Consider the following 20,429-nt stretch of genomic DNA (forward strand, 5'->3'; position numbering starts at 1 on the left):
CCCAAAGTGCTGGGATTACGGGTGTGAGCCACCACACTGGCTTTAGTTGACATTTAATTGTAATAATTAATAAACACCTTTTAGCAGTTTTATCCAAGTAGTGATATTCATAGTATATTTAACTACCTTTCATTTTTAGTCAAAACCTAATGTTTCTAGTCAACTCGTGTTCCTTTTACATTTTTTAATTTTTCTTCATAATTCCTTTGGAAAGTAGACTGTGAGTTTTCACTAAAAAAGATTAAAGAATACTGTAAGATTTTTATTATAAGGATAAAAGCCAAAGCTTGAATTGCATGTGCATGGTGAATGTAAGATAACAATGTGAATCTTCGTTCATCAAACATTGGTACAATTAAGCAGCTAGAAGGTTCGCAGCAGAGATGAAGTCTGGGGAGCTTGGAATTTATTTAAAAGGAGGCTGAGAAAGTAATGAGAACAAGAGAAAGGAAAATTCACGGTGGGAGCCGTTACAGGAAATACGAGTTTAGATTACATTATCAAAAAGGCATATTTAGGGATCTTAATTTGTTTTTTACAGATAAATTTTCGTAGGTGTGGGAATCATACTGCCAGTGATTTTTAGGTGAATGACTTTATGTGATACCTGGACATGGATAGGATATTGTATCATATAGTGAGTTAAATATCTTCAGTCTGTGAAGAAGAAAATCATTTGGCTAGCATGATTTTAGTTCTTGGGCAGGAAACATTATCTAATTAGAAATTAATAATGTTATTTTCATTCCATTTTTATGTAACTATCTTCTATCCTTGGCAAGTGTGGTTGACTGTATTATTGTTCAAAGTATCTGCTGCCACTCCCAAGACAAGGATTATATTTCCTTTGCCTATTCGGTCTTACCCACATGAGTTGTTCTGGCCAAGGAAATTAGAGTGGAACCAATCTCTGTCATTTCTGAGCCAAAAATTTAAGGCACGGAGTTTTAAACCAGGATTTGCCACATCCTCTTTTCCCTCTTCAGTATAGTTGGCCATGTCCTAAAATAGAAAGTGTTCACGTGGTAACAGAAGCATAACTGACCCGAGGTGGACCTGTGGTATGAGCACTGCATTAAGCTTGGGTTTTGTAAATCCCACTGCAATTTGATCTCTTTTGTTACTCTGACATAATCTATTGTCTTCTGACTGATACAGCAAGATAAGCTGGATTCTACCGTGGAAGGGCAAAACATTTTTTTAAAATTTAAGTTATAAAAGGAACTCTAAAGAAAAACTATTAAACAAATAATAGTACAGGGCAATGAAAGAAAGGATAAAAAAATTTGAAAGGAATTGCCAAATGTCATGAGTTTGGGTAACGCTGCAGGAGGAAGCAGAGAGCCCTTAAGGTTTTTAAGTAGGGGCTAATGTGAGTAGCTTTAGGTTTAGGAGATAAAATTCTGATAGAAGAAGGAAGGAAGAATTGTAAAGAATTTTATAAAGAGGAAGTATGGGCAAGGCATTTGGAAATGTAGTAATACAAGGGATATAGAAGAATGGTGCTTGCATTTTTAGATGTCGTTATATATATTTAAAACTTTAAACAGAAGATTATACATGTTGCTATAGTACAGGAAAGAAAGGGCAGCATTAGCTATCCAAATAATCTAAGAAAGCTTTTTGCTGGACAGCATATATGAAATAAAGTTTGACTATTCAAATAGAACCGCTGCCTCTACATATCAGTGGTATCCACGTCCTTCCTGCTCTCTTGGTTTCAATGCTAGCTTCATAACGTAAAATCGTTTTCCACTATATGTGATCTGGGTTTACAACTTGTACAGCTTATACAATAGAAATCTATGGTTTAGCATCAGAATATGCATAGACATTCATGAACCAGTACCAATCACAATTCCTACAGTTTCAAAACAATGCCAAAATGGCAGCCTGAAAATTGTGATAATGCAAAACTCTGTCCTCATAATTTCTAAGCAAAATTCATTATAGTGCCTTTCACTATCTTCACTTGTCTTCTGTTCGGATGAATGCTGTCTTATTTTATCTAGGAACTTTTTTCTTTAAGTAGTTCCAAGGATTAACCAACTTAATTTTCATTTCAGAGACACATGTTCCCTAGAACCCTCCAAAAATTACATTTTTTTCTTGTTGCTGTCATTTATTTGGTAAATGAGTTATAGAGGAAAGATTGGATTTAGAGCTGTTCTGCATGGACAAACCCATAAATATTAATATTATGCCTTGCCTAATTATTGGTAGTTTGGATTATATAATAGAATTTAAACTCTGTTCAAATTGGTGTGGCATTTATACTTGGAAATATAAAGAGTTTTTTCTGTGGTCATTTTACAGCATTTAAATTTGACATTGTGCTACATGCTATTAAAAACGTAATATTGCACAGTGAACACCAAGTGTGCTTTACAGTTCCCGTGGCTTTGACTCTATGCTAGAGCAATGTCCGTTGTTTCCCTCTGCATGGAAAGGAGCATTTATCCTTTTAAATGTTTTCAGAAAGCCAGCACATTTAATTGAAAGCGTATTAAAAAGACTCAGACATTACTACCTAAGATTTATAATCTAAGAGGTAGATCATAACATTTATACAGGCATACTCCAAAATTATTTTAAAGAAATGAGTGTTCCTTTTACAAATACACAGAGAAAGAAAAGTATTTACAGTGCGTACTGCTTAGGGTCAAAGACATTTGAGAGAAAAGGTAAATGAAAAATTTGTTGTAATATGTGCAAATTTGGAGTGAGTTTTAGAAATCAACTCTGGGCTTTTAGGAACATCAGATAGTGGAAGGTTTAATAAATAAAAGTTTAAAGTAAATTATGGGATAAAGTAATTCAGATACAAGATATGGACTGTAAGTATTTAAAGTATTTATTACCACATTAAAATGTTTTAAAATAATGTTGAAGTTCCTATAACTATGACTTACTTGGATTTTCTATGATATAAATGAGGAAAAAATTCTCCAAATGATAAAAATATTTATAAACCATGAATTTATTTTGTGACATTTTTAGGATCATATAAATATAGCATATATTCTTTATTATTATTGATGAAAATTTCATTTAAGGCTTAAAAAATGAGACTGCAAGTGTGATTCATGGATACCCACTTATTAAATCATTTCAACCATCAAAACTTCTGAAACCTCAGAGACAGGAACCTGTTTGCTTATATAACTATTCTGTTTTGCTTTCTGTGGGGTGCAAGCAGGTTGTCTGAAAACTATGATTCATAGTAGAAAATCATCTTCTTTGGTTTAACATTGACCTTTTGGGAAATACTTGATTATGCAGATCTGTGTTTATTTTTTAATTTATTGGCTTAGAAAACAGGCAATCAGAATTCTGTTCAGGAGAATCAGGGACGAAAAGGGGTGGATCAGAGTTAAGTCAGTATTTCATATTTCAATTTTTATATGTATAACAATATTTTAAATTTGTAGAAAGTTTTCAACATCTGTGCTTTCAAACTGTAGTTGTTATTGGTACATGAAACATCTACATTTATTCTGCCTACTGAATTGTTCAACAAACTTTAACCTAAGATAGTATAGCAAACCTTGGTATTTTATAAAAACTTGGGAGACATCAACTAGGACAGTTAGACACACTCGAAACAGAATTTCAAAGGTGATTACAAAGCCGAGATACATGCTGGCCTTGGGCTATGTCACAGAAGCTACTTTTAATAAAATTAGAGTTAAACAAAGAAGGTAATTACTCAGAGCATCCTCTTCCCTGCTAACTCAGATGTTATTTTAAGTTCTTTATTGATTCGGAAGAGATCCTATCTGATATCTTGATAGCAGTAGACATTTTTGCAAGTAATTCTTGATTATTACAACTTTGCTTCTTTAAATAGAAATTAAGAAGGTACAGATCAACATTAGATGTCTTCCCCTGCCAACTTATTTTTATTTTTTTCCTGTGATTTCACAGAAAAGTTTCAGAAATCAACTTCTCAGTGTTAGGTGTACATGACCACTGGGAAGTCAAATGATGTTAGGAACTCTGCGAATATTTAATAGCTTTTTCAAGACAGTCAAACCAGGAAACATATTTTGTGCCACTGCAATTAAGCCTAAAAAATTGTATGTGATTGTTACTGTCTGCCCAGATCCAGGAGGGAGGAAGAATCTGGGAAACCACAACACATGAGGCATAACTGGGAGGAGGGATCCCGCCCGGGATGTCACTTGAGTCAGAGGAGTGGCCCAGAGGGCTCTCTGGCAGTGCAGGAATGCAAGATGTAAATTAGGAAACATTTGTAGAAGTTAAAGAGCTGGGAATTGTTATTATAAAGAGATTCTACTTGAAAGGACAAAGCACACACACATACAAAAAAAACTGACAAAATAGAATGAAGAAAAACAGGCAAGCCTATGCAAGTTCAAGGAACGCATGTCCTGGAGGCCATTCAGGAGATAAGATCATAGCCTTCTCTGCAGTGAATGTTCTCATTTGTGGGTCTCTCCTTGCTGGGCAAGGAACTGCCCTTTGAAGTAAGCAGAATGGCCCCAGATATACTGACAAAGTCCTGATAAGGTTGATAGCTTTGAGTTTTTTTCCATAGATTTAGAGTTTGGTATCTACATATATTGGCTGTAGATAATTTTAAAATACATATAAAGTATGTAAAAATTAAGACGACTACTAACTGATACAGTAGTTAGATTTTATGATCTACTATGTACAACTAACATTTTTGAATATAGATGAAGGGTTCTGTACCTTTGTTTCACTAAATTCCTTAGCAGTATCAGTTGTGTTTCTCAGCTGGCCTCTGTAAAAGCTTGGTGTTTGGTAATGCAGAAGTTTCATTTTAGGCAAGAAAATGTCTCTCCACTAAATAAGGAATTGATACAATATAAGTTACTAAGAGCCCAAATCTGTGGAGCAGATGGCCCACAGCTGGAAGCCAGGACACCCCATCCTAAATGGAAACAGGAGTGGAGCTGATCATTCTGTGGATTTGCTGTACTTGTTACAGCAGTGTAACATTGTCTAATGACCTCCTGCATCCCACCCTAGCACACACATACGGACCACCTCCAAAATGAGCAATCCGGAACAGATTAGGAGTTAGTTTGATTCTTTCAAAAGAGACTTTCTAATGAATTTGTTGAGTACTCCTGTGAGAGATGTTCAAAGAAATTAGTACACCTTTTCCCAATACTATTCACTCTTCTTTTATCTTCCACCTTAAAAGTTGAATGAGATGTTCTCTGTGTGCTGCTGAAGAGAGGATACAGTCACTCACCACCTGCTGATTTGTTCCCCTCAAGGCATTTGTGATTCTCGGTATCCTGAAAGTGTGAATGACCCAACCCACACTGGAATAATACATTTGCCCAAGATAAAAGGAAATGGTAAACATACTCAGTGTATAGGATATTAAAAAAAGCTCAAAATATCTGCTCTTCTAGGCATTTTTATTAAAGTCTTTCAAACTCTTAAGATCTTTCAATTGTTTAGAATTCTTCTGAATTCAGTAAAGCATTGCTTTTCACCACCTTATCTCCAAGAACTAAGGATGAAGGCAAATGGTGAGAGGTTCTCGCAGCCATAACCAAAGGAGACCCATAAAAGGACAGGCTTCTTTGTTTTTTATCCTAGTGTTTTATTTTTTAAAATAAATAAATTTTCCTTTATACCCTAAAATACAGCCATGTCCAGCTTACTAATATAAGTCTTGTATTACTTATCCTTGATTTATCTAGGCCACCCCAACCTATGGCCTTTCATCTCATCCTTCACACCATCAGTGAGAAAAGGAAATTTTTGTTTCTAGAAGAAATGTGCTATTTTGTTCTGTGGTACATCATGTGCTAATTTGAGAATCATAACAAGCATAGATCCAACCCAGAAACAAACCCCCATTTCACAAAACTTAAAAAGGGATAGGCAAATTCTAGCTGAAACTGTTTCAGACCTCAGCTCACTATCAGCCCAGGACATATTATGTGCCTCATAGATTTAAATGTTACCCTTAGGATTTGGTGAACATTGTAAGTCTAGAGAATAGCTAATTGAGTAAGACTTGAACATCTAATTGAGTTTCTTGTACAAAATGTATGCTCAGAACAGAAAATATTATAGAAATCTATGACTTCACGTCACTGACTCTGAAACACTAACACACGACTTTTCCAGTTTTATTTGGCTATATTTATTTGACAATTGGCTCTCTTTTATAGAATGTTGTGCTGTGCTATAACTTAATAACTAAAACAACATTTATTTTTTTCCAGACCGGAAATATCAGAATTATGTCATTGTAGCTAGCATATATTAAGATACTTTTCAGCTGTTACTTCAAATGCTCTTTTTCCTACATACCCTTTAGTAGAACTGCTTTCCAGTGCTTTGTCTATAACCAGTAATTATTGCATTAGGCTTATTTTTATCCCGGTTTGTCTCTTACTGTCACCCAAACTGGAAACTTCTCAAGGGCAAAGTTGGGATAATGTTGATCTCTCTGCCAGACGTTATGCCTGGACACATAGAAATCTCTCAGTGCATGTGAATATTAGTGAAAGGACAGTAATCGGTAAAAGAATGCCCCAGGCTACCAGTCCTCTAGCTGTTTTGACAAATAACCTATCCGTTTTATTCTTCAAGAGGATGTTATATCAGGTGGAGAAGGCCAGTCTGTGAAAAACCTGTAGTAGAAATGATAATAGTTAACAATAAAGACCAGACCATCATCATATCCAATACAGCTCACACAGTATGCCCTGCTTTATTCTGTTTTCTCTTTTTCTATTTTTGACTCATATTTGGGCATATGGAATTCAGAAAGTTTCTTTCAGAAAAGTCTAAAATCAATGGGCAGCTTAGCTCTGGTATAACGTAAAGAGAACACTTCCTGGAGTCTGATGACTCTGATTTGTGTCTGGACTCAGTAACTGACCAGAAGATGGACTTGGATCATTTGTTTTACTTTACTAATCCTTAGTTTGCTGATCTTTAAAATAGAAGAAAGTAATAACACTAGATCTTGTTTACCACCCAAGATCACTGAGAAAGTCAAATGAAAAAAAAAAGGGTGAAAAGAATTCGTAAACTTGCTTTAATTTTTTAAAGACCCACTTAAAAAATCTCAGCTCCACAATCGATCACACCTTTCTGCCTTACCTAACTGGATAAACTGACTGATAATACATATATAACTGGCAAATGTGAAATTTAAAATTTCTTTCTTAGTAGTGTTTGAGCTGAACCTTGAAGGATAGATAGGGCTTGTACATGCAGGGATGGCAGACATAATTGTATGAGATAACCAAATTTAGTAAGTGACAGCAGTTTATGTTTTTCCTCTCTTTAAAACGTTTTTTTTCTTTCTTAAGTATGCAAGGATTTTACCATAAAAGAGGAGCTCATTTTTTTCTGCCAAAGCATTCTTGAGTTTGTAATAACTGTCATGTGTTAATTTTGGTTAAATTGTATACAGTTATAACAGTGTTTAGCATTATCGGAATTTTTATTTAATTTTAGTGAACCGGTGTGTTATTTGATACAATAAAGAGCAGCTACAGCCTTCTTGTGTTGTTTTTAAAGGAATAGATGTTTTCTCTTTACTCTCTGTTTGGAAAAAGTTTAGGCTAGTTTTTTAAAAACAGTACAAAGAGGAAATTGTGAATAAATAATTCATTAAGTGTCTTTCATGAGCTTATTCCTCATACGCTGTTACACTTGCGGTCTACATCTTTAGCTCATTTCCTAGGGAGGTAAAGTAATGACATTAAAACTCCGGGAGTACAATCTACATCAGAATGGTTGATTAATGTTTCGAAGTATTGTCCGTAGACCTCACATTTTAAATTAATTCTTAATTACCACAAAGAAAGAAAAGAGTATGGGCAAAAGTGAAGAGAATATTCATGAACATTTTTCCTCCTCTTGGAAGATACGATTATAGCTTTACAGAATTTGGCAATACTGTATAGATGAAGTAATATAGGAAATCACTCATACTGGAAATTGTCCAAGATTGAAACTTTCGAAATATAGAGTTATCCAAGAGTTATCCAAGATGTGACTATGTAGGCTTCAGACAATTTCCAAGAATGACATTCTTGAGCATAAAATGGAAACTCCAATTTTACAATGCGTGTGTAGGGGTTCTGTGTAGTTAATATTCCCAATGACGTCTTTTTAATTGCTACTTTAAATTTTAAATCAAATGAAAATCACATTGAGATTTGTAGATGGTAGTGGCGGCAGCAGCGTGTTTAAGTCTCCCTGAAGCTTCTTCATCCCCCACTACTCCAATCAAAACAGACAGTTGGCAAGGAATGGGCCTTATTTGAATTTTGATTCAAATGAACTGAAAAAAAATCACTTAAAGACAACCAGGGAACTGTGAACAGTGATTCACTATTTGACGTTCCTAAGAAGTTATTGTTAATTTTTTAGATGCAGTAATCAGTTGTTATATATTTTTTAAGTTTTTGCAGAGATACTTACTGAAATAGTAGCATGAAATATGATATCTGAAATTTACTTCAAAATAACCCAGGAGAAGTGGAGTAAGTGGCAATTTTGATGAAATGTGATTGGCTATGTGTTTACAGTTGTTGAAAGTTTGTTATGGGTACATCAGGTTAATTATATTGTTCTCTCTACTTTTGAATATACTTGAAAATATTTGTAATAAAAAAAATTTTGATGTGATATCAAAATAAATGCTGACCTAGATCAATGACAAAAATATTTTTAATATACCTAAGAAACAAGTAGAATAAATAAAACGAGATGCAAAACATATCCAATTAATGCAATAAAATAGATTTTAAAGGGAGGGCAAAAGCCATACTACAGGCCAGGCATGGTAGGTCAAGCCTGTAATCCCAGCACACTGGGAGGCCAAGGTAGGAGGATCACTTGAGGCTGGGAGTTTCAGACTAGCCTGGCCAACATGGTGAAACCCCATCTCTACTGAAAAAAAAAAAAAAAATTAGCTGTGCATGTTGGTGGGCACTTGTAATCCCTGCTACTTGGGATGCTGAGGCAGGAGAATCTCTTGAACCTGGAAGGCGGAGGTTGCAGGGAGATGATGCCATTGCACTCCAGCCTGAGCAACAGAGTGAGACCCCATCTCAAAAAAAAAAAAAAGTAATACTACAAACTAAATGTTTGTCTCCCCAACCCCTCAAGTCATGTGTTGAAATTAGTACCAATGTGAGGGTATTTGGAGGTGGTGCCTTTGGGAAGTGATTAGGTCATGAGGGTGGAGCCATCATAAAAGGGGCCCCAGATAGATTCCCTCTTCCCTTGCACCATGTGAGGGTGCAAAGAAAAGATGTTCAACTAGACATGAAAAGAAATATAACTGTCTGCTGTCTGGAAAAAAGTGGGATGGAAACAGACGTACCGTACGAACACTAATCATGTAAAGCTGGAGTGGCTTTGTTAATACTCGACAAAGACTCCAGATAAAGGAAAATTATCAGAGATAGAGGATGGTTTATAATAAAGTGGCCAATTCATCAAGACATAAAATTCTTAAATGTATATTCCTCTAATAACAGAACTTCTTAGAAATCAGTAAAAAGTTTTCACAAAAATTACTAAATATTTGAATATTAAACAATACATTTCTAAATAACCCATGCTGTAAAAAAGGACATCATAAGGTAAATAATTTGAAATCAATGAAAATGAAATTATAACATATCAAGAACGTCAGGGTGCAGCTAAAGCAGTGCTTCAAGGCAAACTTATACTTTAAGTGTATTAGAAATTTTTAAAAGGTTTAAAATCAATTAAGTTTCCAATTATGAAACTGGAAAATGAAGAGTGACTAAAACCCAAAGTAATTAGAAGGAAATAAATAATGATAGTAGAAATCAATAAAATAGAAAATGTAAAAGCAATAGATGAAGTAAATGAAATCAAAAGGTAATTTGTTGAAGAGATCAATAAAGTGGATTAAGTCATAGCTGGACTCATTTAAGAAGAAAAGAAGACCCAACTCTCTATTATTACAATTAAAAGAGAGCACTTTGAAGAAATGGACAAAATTCCTGGTGACACAAATTTCCAAAAGAAATAGAAAAACTAAATCATCTATTTTTAAAAAATCAAATTTGTATTAGAAATCTCCCCATAAAGAAAATTGCATTGGTTAATTATACCAGATATTTAAAAAGAAATAATGCCAATCCTACATAAACTCTTTCAGAAAGGAGCAGAGGGGGGAAATTTCCCAACTCATTTTATAAGGTTGGTTTTATCTTCCTTACCAAATCTACTCAAGAACTACAAATAAGGGAAACTATAGATGAACATGGCAGTATCTCCCTGTATACAGACAGAAACTTCTCAAATTGAATCCAGCAATATAAAGGAATGCAAGGTTGATTTAACATTTGTAGTCAGTTGATGTAATTTATTATATTAGTAGAATAAAAGAAAAAATCATATGATCATCTTAATACATACAGAAAATAAATTGATGAAATTCAAAATCCATTAATGATAAAAACTCTCAGAAGGCTAGTAATGAAAGGAAACTTCCTCGACCTGATACACAACATGTGTTGAAAACCTCCAGCTTACATTATACTTAATAGCCAAAGATTATTTTCCCTCTAAAATTGAAAACCAGGTGAGAATATTTACACATTATTATTATTATACTTTAAGTTCTGGGGTACATGTGCAGAATGTGCATGTATGTTACATTGGTATACACGTGCCATGGTGGTTTGTTGCATCCATCACCCCGTCATCTACATTAGGTATTTCTCCTAATGCTATTCTTGCCCTAACCCCCCACCCCAACAGGCCCCATTGTATGATGTTCCCCTCCCTGTGTCTATGTGTTCTCATTGTTCAACTCCCACTTATGAAAGAGAACATGCAGTGTTTGATTTTCTGTTCTTGTTTTAGCTTGCTGAGAATGATAGTTTCCAGGTTCATCCATGTCCCTGAAAAGGACATGAACTCATCCTTTTTTATGGCTGTATAGTATTCCATGGTGTATATTTGCCACATTTTCTTTAGCCAGTCTATCATTGATGGAAATTTGGGTTGGTTCCAAGTCTTTGTTATTGTGAAGAGTGCTGCAATAAACATACATGTGCATGTGTCTTTACAATAGAATGATTTATACTCCTTTGGGTATATACCCAGCAATGGGATTAATGGGTCAAATGGTATTTCTAGTCCTAGATCTTTGAGGAATTGCTATACTGTCTTCCACAATGGTTGAACTAATTTACACTCCCACTAACAGTGTAAAGCGTTCCTATTTCTCCACATCCTCTTCCACATCTTTGTCTCCTGATTTTTTAATGATAACCATTCTAACTGGCGTGAGATAGTATCTCATTGTGGTTTTGATTTGCATTTCTCTAATGACTAGTGATGATGATATTTTTTTCATGTGTTTGTTGACTGCATAAATGTTTCCTTTTGAGAAGTGTCTGTTCATATCCTTTGCCCACTTTTTGATGGGGCTGTTTTTTTCTTGTAAATCTATTTAAGCTCTTTGTAGATTCTGGATATTAGCCCTTTGTTAGATGGATAGATTTCAAAAATTTTCTCCCATTCTGTAGGTTGCCTGTTCTCTCTGATGATAGTTTCCTTTGCTGTGCAGAAGCTTTTTAGTTTAATTAGATCCCATTTGTCTATTTTGGCTTTTGTTCCCATTGCTTTTGGTGTTTTAGTCATGAAGTCTTTTCCTATGCCTGTGTCCTGAATATTATTGTCTAAGTTTTTTCTGGGGTTTTTATGGTTTTAGGTCTTATGTTTAAGTCTTAATCTTTCTTGAGTTAGTTTTTGTATACTCTTAACACTTGTACGCAACATTTTTCTGGAGGTCTTAGCTAGTGTAATAAGGCAAGAAACAGCATACAGTTTAGAAAGGAAGATATACTCTATTTCCAGATGGCATTATTTTTGCAAAATCCTGCTAGAATAAGTGAATGTAACAAGATCTCAAAAAAAGGGCATGTCGAAAATATATTTTACTTCTATTACTAACAATTGGCCAATGAAATATTTTAAAGGGTAATCACATCATCAAGACATGAAATTCTTAAAGGTAAATTTAGCAAGAAGTAAAGGATCACTACACTAAACACCGTAAAATATTACTGAGTGGAATTAAAGAAGACCTGACTAAACAGATCACACTCATGGATTAGGAGACTCAATATTGTTAAGATGTCAGTTTCTTTTAAATTGATCCATAGATCAACTCAACTAATTCCAATCATAATCCCTATAAACAATTCTGTAAAAAATGACAAGCTGGTTCTGAAATGCATATGGAAATGCAAAAGAACTGGAGTAGCCGAAACATTCCTGAAAAAGAAAGACATGCCCTATCTGATTTCAAGACTTACTATAAAGTTACAGTAATCCAGACTATGTGGTATTGGTAAGTATAGACATATACATCAGTGGAACAGAATAGAGTCCGGAAATAGATCCATATATGTATGGCCAATTGATTTTCGATAAAGAGGCCAGATTAATCTAATAGGTAAAGAATAGTCTTCTCGACAAAGCGTCCTAATACAGTTGGCTGTCTACATTGTGGGTGAAGGTGGAGGGAATGGACTTCAATTCTTATACCCTAAACAAAAAATAACTCAATATACATCATAGACCTAACAGTAAAAGCTAAAATCATAAAACATTTATCGGGAAACATAGGAGGAAGTCTTTGTGACATCAGGGTAAGCAAGTAATTTTTAGATAGTATACAAAAAGCACACACAGAAAAAAACATATATTGGAGTTTATTAAAATTAAAATTGTCTACCCTTTGAAAGACACTGTTAAATAATGAAAATCCAAAGCCACAGACTAGAAGTATTATTTGCAAAAAGTATATCTAACAAAGGACTTATGAATAAAGAATTCTTACAAGATAAAAATAGGATAAATAAAGCAACCTTTCAAAAAAAAGGCCAAAAGATTTGAACAGACAAGCCACAAAAGACTATAAAAAGATGGCAGATAAGCACATAGATATAATGTCCAACATTATTAATCATTAGAGAAATGCAAAAAAGTCACAGTGACATGCTACAGCACACCAACTAGAATAGTTAAAATGAAAATGACAAAATATTAAATGTTGGTGAGGTTATATAAAAAATGTTGGTGAGGTTATATAAAATTCTAGAACAGCAAAACCTCTATTGATCAGAAATAGCTGTTACTGACTAGGGCTGGGCATGAAGGAACTTTTTGGGGTCATAGAAATGTTTACTCTCTTGTCTGTGGTAGTGGTTACATGGGTTTATACATTGTCAAAACTCATTGACTTAGACATAAAATGGGTACACTTTGTATTTTGTGTATTATTCATAATAGGTGATTAAAATAATGGATTTCTTGGCTTCTCAGAATTATAGCATATGAAATTATATTTTCCTAGCTATTGTCAAAGGGCAAACTAATTCTTCTTAAAGCAAACAGCATTTGGTGGCACTTTTCATCACAGACAAGATTCTCCTGTTTCGATTATTAAAAGTTGGCTTAGGCAACTTTTATAGCTGGATTCACCTAGGGGAAAAGAAGACTCAACTCTCCATTATCATAATTAAAAAAGCGCACTTAGAAGAAACGGGCAAAATTCATGATGGCACAGATTTCCAAAACAGAAAAAGAAATAGAAAAACTAAATCATGTATTTAAATATCAAATTTATTTGCCTGTAGCTTACTTACCTGCAGGTTTAACAGTAAGTACTTTTGAAAGTAAATGAATAGCCAAGCTGGTATTTATCAAGTCTTGTAGCCACCCTTTACTTGTTTTTAATTAATCTTTTTATTTAAAAATAATTATGTACTTACATGAAGTTTTAACAAATAATGTAGAGATCCCACGTGCTCTTTACCCAGTTCCCCTGAATGATAACAACTTGCATAACTGTACTCCAGTTTTACATCAGGAGATTGACATTGATTCAATCCATTGATTGTGTTCAGACTTTCCATTTTACTTATGCATGTGTGTGTATTTTATACAGTTTGAACATATGTAGGCTTGTGTGTCTACCAGAACAGTCGAGATATGTTCTATCATCACAAGGATCCCTGGTGGTCTTTTATAAGCACACTCCACTCCCCACATCCCCCGTGGCCCTGTCATAAACTCCTCATGACCACTGTTCAGGCTGCTGCAAAGTCATCAAGATTTTTGCAGTTACTTTCAGTGGCAAAAACTGCAATTACTTTTGCACCAAACTAAATTTTTTTTTTCCCATTTCTGGAACTTTGTCATCTCAAGAACATTTAATAAATAGGACCATGCACACTGTAACCTTTGGGGACTGGCTTTTTTCTCAGCATAATTCTCTGGAGATTCATGTTATATGTGTCAGTAGTCATACCTTCTTATTGCTGAGTAGTACTGTATAGTATGAATATACCAGTTTTCTTAACAATTCACCCTTTGAAAGACACGTGGATTGTTTCCAATTTTAACTCCTAAAAATTTAGTTTCAACTATCTTGATTTCATTATTCCATAACAACCAATGTTTCCCACAGTATAATTCAAGCATTTTGAAGAATTCTCAAATATTAAGATATTAACATTCTGTTGCCATCTAAAGTACCTTAAGATATTTTCCTGAGTCTATTTAGGGAAGTTTGCTTCAAGAAGCTGTATTCCAAGTACAGCGGAACTTCTTTTATGGAACACCTTGGATTAGATTTTATCGCAACTGAGAACATGACTTTTTGTAGACTTCTTGTAATTTGCAGGTAATGATAAACGCAATCAGATAGAAGCCTGTGTGGCTTCTAATTGGATCACAGGGAAAATATATATCCTGCAGCATTCAGGAGAAAAGGTGCCTTGTTCAGGGAACAGAATGTCACTTTCTTCTGTTAGTGGAAAAGGGTGATTGATTCATTAGGCACCTAGGGTTAGTTAGACATTCTTGTTAAAAATACCTTACCATTTACTGGGCAAAGGTTTTGCTTCTGACACATCCTTCATTCCCTTCAAAGTTCATTTAGAATTTTTGATCTGATCTTTCAGCATTAGAGGTTCCAGGCAAGATAAAGAGAATCAACTCTGAAATATAAACTTGTCATCAATTTTTTCTTAATTTTCAGTTGTGAAATCATGTTATAGGAGCCTTTGTGAAACTTGCATATATTTGTATACAAATTGATTTTATGATTTTAAATAATCGGTTCTGCTGCAGCTACAATTGCTGTCACTGTAACCTTTTTCTGGTAACAATCGATATCAGAAACAAGTTTGTTAAATTGCAGGGAGTCTTCCATTGCCAAGGAAAGTGTTTAATGAATAGACCAGCCATTAATTCTCTCTTGCTGTTAGGTCCAATTACCTGTGAAACTAAGCAAATCCTGCCCACAGCTTCCTGCTCTCTGCCTGTGTTTCCAAAATGTCCCTTCAGCGACAGAGTAGAGAAAAAAAATGGGTAACTCCCTTTCTAGATGATTCGTCTAAAACCTCAGCTCTTACTTTCCCACTCAGATCTGGGTTCCTGGAGGCCTAAGTTACTGAGAAAGTGTCGCTCCTCCAACTCCCTTCACTTACCCTTGCCATTTTAATTAGCAGATTATTTAAGCAGAATGGATTTTTGTTTTTAAAGAGCACTGTTAGCAGTATTTGCAGCTTCTCCAAACCTTTTAAAAATATTTTAGCATGTTTTAAATATATCAGTTTTTAAATACACTGTTTCAGGCTTATGGGAATAAAGTCTGAAAGAAAAACCAACAGAGGCATTAACCTAAGAGACAGAGTATAACGCAGGCTGGAAAGATTTGTCATTGAGCCGGTAGGTGCTTCTTCACAATGTACCCGGAGTCCCACTTTTTTGGACCACTTCTACCTCTTGCACCTGGTCCAACCACCCCAGAATTATTACAAACGCCTCCTAACTGGCGTTGCAACGTCAGCCCCAACCCCCGCCTCTTTCTGCAAAGCAGAGCAGCCACACTGACCCTTTTCAAATAAAGCCAGATCACACCACTTTCTGTTCAACACTCTGCAGTGGCTTCTCACATCATTTAAAATAAAAACCATGCCCCGCAGAGTCCTACACATTCTGGCCGCGTGCAACACCCAGCTCTCTGGCCTGGCTTGCCCTTGTGTCTTCCTGGCCCCGTCACCACTGGTGACCCTCACTGTGCTCGCAGCTGCCTGCCCAGCCTGCTTCTCCCTCAGACTGTGGCACTTCCCAGGCAAGTGCCAAAGTCTTCAGGTATCTGCACAGTGTTTTTTTTCTCTGCCCGGCATAGTGCCTTCCCTGAGAGCCAGAACTCCCCACACTGACGTCCTAGTACTACTTACCTTGCTTCTCTTTAGTGTATATAATTCTATATTTTTATTTAACATGTAAATATAAACTCCTCTGTGTGTTTATCCGTTTATTTTCTGTGCTCTAGAATGTAAGCTCCATGAGAGGAGAGACGTCCTGTTTAGTGCTGTAACACAGCAGGCTAGAACAGCGTGTGGAGCCTAGAAGTCACTTAGCAAATACTTGTTGAATAAATACATTAATTAACCAATCTGTGTCCCCTTTCCTTTATGCCATATTCATATAAAAGTTACAGAATAAGCTACAAGCAGAGAAATCAGGGAATACCAAAGCTGTTTAATAAGCATAACATGAGTATGGTAAATTGGTTTTGACAGGTAGGTTATTATTAATCTAGCAGTTTCTGGGAATGAATGTTAAACTCTACCATTATGATTGTGAAGCTGTCATTTTCTCTTCGAAATTATTCAGTGTTGCTTCACATAGCTCGAAGTATATTATCAGGTGTTTATAAGATTAGAACTATTTCTCTGATGGAATGAGCATTTTATCATAATGTCATTTATCCCTGATAACTATTTTGCCTTCAACTTTATTGTATTTTTACTAATTTTCTTTTTGTTAATATTTGCTCGTTATATCACATTTTCTTCATAAATATTGCAGCTGTTTGTATGTGTGGATATGTCTCCTAAATACATATTTAGTGCTTTTTTCCCACCACTCTAACCAACTGCCTTTTCATCAGGTCACAGGATGTTACATTTACCCACATGTACATCAGATTTTGTTCGTAATTTCTTGTCAAATCTTTTTTAATTTTTATTTATTCATACATTACTTCTTCCTGTACTGTGGCCTTTCTTTGGATGCTTTGAGCACTTTTCTTTGTTTTTTTTAAGTCTGTAGTTTCATAGTGATGTACCTTGTTAGAAGTGTAATTTTATTTATCCAGGGAGGGGATCACTGTCCTTCCTAATTGTGAAGATTCTTGTTTTTCATCAGTTATGATAAATTCGCAGCCATTATATTTTCAAATATTACTTACCAAATTTCTCTCTTGGTCCTTCTGGAATTCCAGTTACACGCACATTGGCCATTACGTTCCGCCTTCCCTGTCTCATAAGCTTTTGTTCACACATTTCATTTCTTAGTGCCATATTCTGAAGAATTTGTTCAGATCATTCATCCAGTTCACTGCTTTTCTTCACATGTATCCAATTTGCTGGTTAGCATATCTATTGAGGGATTCTTTTGTCTGATTATATATGTGTATGTATGTGTGTGTATATATATATATTTTTAAGAAGTTACATTTTATTACTTTATAAATCTGAATGTTTCTACAGTAGGTATTTTTTTAAATTTTTTAGATGTCTCCTTTAAATAACTATACTCATCCTTATTTTCGCTCCCAAGTGACAGTTTTACAGTCTGAAGTTGAATGTGCCTGCGGCTGTGCTCTTTATTGTTGTTATCCGCCGCTGTCATCTGCTGGCTACTGATCATAGTGGGTCGTTTCCTCATGCATTTTGTATAATTGTCATGTGAGTCTGTTTTCATCAAGGTTTTATCTGTGGCAATCCTGTGCAACCTCTGCTCAGAGCTTGTCCTTCTACAGGGTTTTTTTTTTTTGCATTTGCTTCTTTTAGATGCCACAGGGGTGTCACCAACCAACAGGCTGGTCCCCAGAATAAGGGAGCATTTGCAATGGCTGCCTTCTACCCTTTGCTTGAGGTAGGATCCCATAGAATGGTTGTACTTTACTTCTCTTTTCTGAAAATTAAATAAATTTAGAGATTTCTTTTTCATTGTATCCCAAGGGGCCCATGGAAGATACCTATAGTGAGGCTTCTTTTCCAATGTAATTATCTTGGATGATCCCACACTGAGTTGCCCTTCCTAGAGGGCTTTATTGTCCTATGACATACTTTATTTTGATGTTAATTTCCCTACTTGGAGGTTCCTAGATTATTCATTGAAATCTCAATAAGATTTTGGGCCTGTGGTTATAAATTCTCAGGATGGAGATATTGTTACCTATCCAATATATAGTTACATATTCTTATCTATCTATGTCTCTGTATCTTCTTATCTATAGGTAGACATATATAAATATGCAACTATATATATATACACATAGTTCTATATAGATAAATAGATACAGTCTCAATCTAAGTTCACACAGAGACAATCAAGTTTTGTGTCTCACCGCCAGTGTGTGGGTCTCTCTTCTTGTACACCTTTTAATCAAGTACACTATGTTTGTACTTAGATAAAATCCAGTCTCCTACAAGACCTTGTAGGAAGTGGCCCTTGCCTATTTCTCTGGCATCATTTCCTGCCACTGTATTTCTCTTACTTCTGTGCACCAACCATCTTAGTCTTTTTTCCATTTCTCAGACAAACCAAGGTTACGTTGCACTTACTGTTTACTCATAGAATGCCCTCCTGTTTGCCAGGTCCCAGGACCCGGATGCAGGGGAGGTTTAGCTCACTCCGCATCCCCACTGGGCTCCAGGCTCTTGGCCTCTCACTCGCCCAAGAAAGGGAGAGGGGATCACGCCAGGCGCGATGCGCTTGCAAGTAAATATCAGACTCCAAAGAGTTTTTGCAGAAAGTGGTTTATTTAGGCAGAGAAAGAGAAAAAGATGAGAGAGAGAAAGCTTCCATGAAGATTGTGGAAGGGGACCCAAATATGGAATTCAAAGGGGTGTGGAAGAAGGGGACTTTTAACCTGGGAGGAATTCCTCCTCCTCCAAGCCCCCTGGCCTATGAAAAAAGTTCCTTCAAACTTCCGCTGGAGTGATTAATCTTTGATTCTTTCCCGCCACGCGAAAATTTAAAAAAGACCTCTAATCCCCAGATGGAGCAGAGGGGAGGCATGGCGCTGGGAAGTTCTTGCCCTTGAAACTATGCCCCTTTGTGGACCCGGTAAGAGAATACGTTTCTTCACTTCCACCAGCTTCACATACGTCCAGCTTCTTATTGTCATTTAGATCGCACATCCCCACATGACAGGCTACATAATATGGTGAGCTCCATGCAAAATGAAAATACAGGGCCCCTTGTTAAAAATGATTAAGAATTTTGGCCAGGTGCAGTGACTTACACCTATAATCCCAGCACTTTGGGAGGCCGAGGCGGGCAGATCGTGAGGTCAGGAGATCAAGACCATCCTGGCTAACATTGTGAAACCCTGTCTCTACTAAAAATACAAAAAAATTAGCCGGGCATGGTGGCACGCACCTGTAGTCTCAGCTACTCTGGAGGCTGAGGCAGGAGAATCACTTGAACCTGGGATGTGGAGGTTGCAGTGAGCAAGACTGCACCACCGTACTGCAGCCTGGGCAACAGAGCGAGACTCTGTCTTAAAAAAAAAAAAAAAGATTAAGAATTTCAGGACAGTACAAGCAGAGCTCTAAATCAAATAGGGATTTCTAAGCACAAGGCAGGCTCTATGCAGTTACAAAGATTACACACCCATGAAGCCAGCAGGCCCTACCTGACCAGCCCATCAACTGCCCAACCCCACTTAGCGTTTCTCTGTTATATCACTTTTGTACTTTTTTCATCACGACAGTTATCACTATGTGAAATACTTTGCTTACTTATTCATTGGCTATCTTCAGATACTAGATTGTAAGTTCTATGGGAATGAGGATGGCCATATTGTTTGCTGCTGCAGCACCTAGAATGGTGCCTGGTGCAATAATTAGTTTGTGTAATAAGTGAATAAAGTCTGCTTTCCTATTGAGTCTCCAAGCAGCCCAAGAATCTTCTTCAACATAATATTCTTGGTCTCCACTTCCAGTTGATCTGATTTTGCACAAACCAGTGAATGTTGGATTCTAAGCCAGCCCTTTCCTTTTATAGATAAGGAAACTGAATCCCATACAGTTTAATTAATTTGCTAAAATTCAGAAAACCAATTAGTGGCAGAGCTAGGAAAAGAAAAATAAGTCTGCTTGACTTCCAATTCTACCCTCTGTTTCCTAGGACTAGTACATGGGGCGAGTTTTCCTGCTTTAATGATCTTTGTATTCAGCTACTTGACTTTTAAAATAATCTTAAATGGAATATGTCCCAAATTTGAATCTTAATTCTGTGCTAAGAAAAATAAGACTTGATCATGAGGTCAGCCCTCTAAAGCAGATTGTCATTTTCTCTGGGAAAAC

At 35.8% G+C, this 20,429-nt stretch overlaps 1 protein-coding gene and 1 non-coding gene across 2 annotated transcripts in view; both read left to right on the top strand.

Moving 5' to 3' along the window:
• Nucleotides 1-20,429, top strand: part of SLC2A13 (solute carrier family 2 member 13) — a 361,442-nt gene that overhangs the window by 291,574 nt on the left and 49,439 nt on the right. The window lies entirely within an intron of this gene.
• On the top strand, nt 2,361-2,493 carry LOC135271842 (small nucleolar RNA SNORA22). Its single transcript, XR_010339974.1, has one exon. It is a non-coding gene; the product is annotated as a small nucleolar RNA SNORA22 (small nucleolar RNA).

This window comes from Aotus nancymaae, unplaced genomic scaffold (assembly GCF_030222135.1).
Source record: "Aotus nancymaae isolate 86718 unplaced genomic scaffold, 86718_ANA_hifiasm-v0.15.2.pri h1tg000092l, whole genome shotgun sequence".
Classification (NCBI taxonomy): Eukaryota; Metazoa; Chordata; class Mammalia; order Primates; family Aotidae; genus Aotus; species Aotus nancymaae.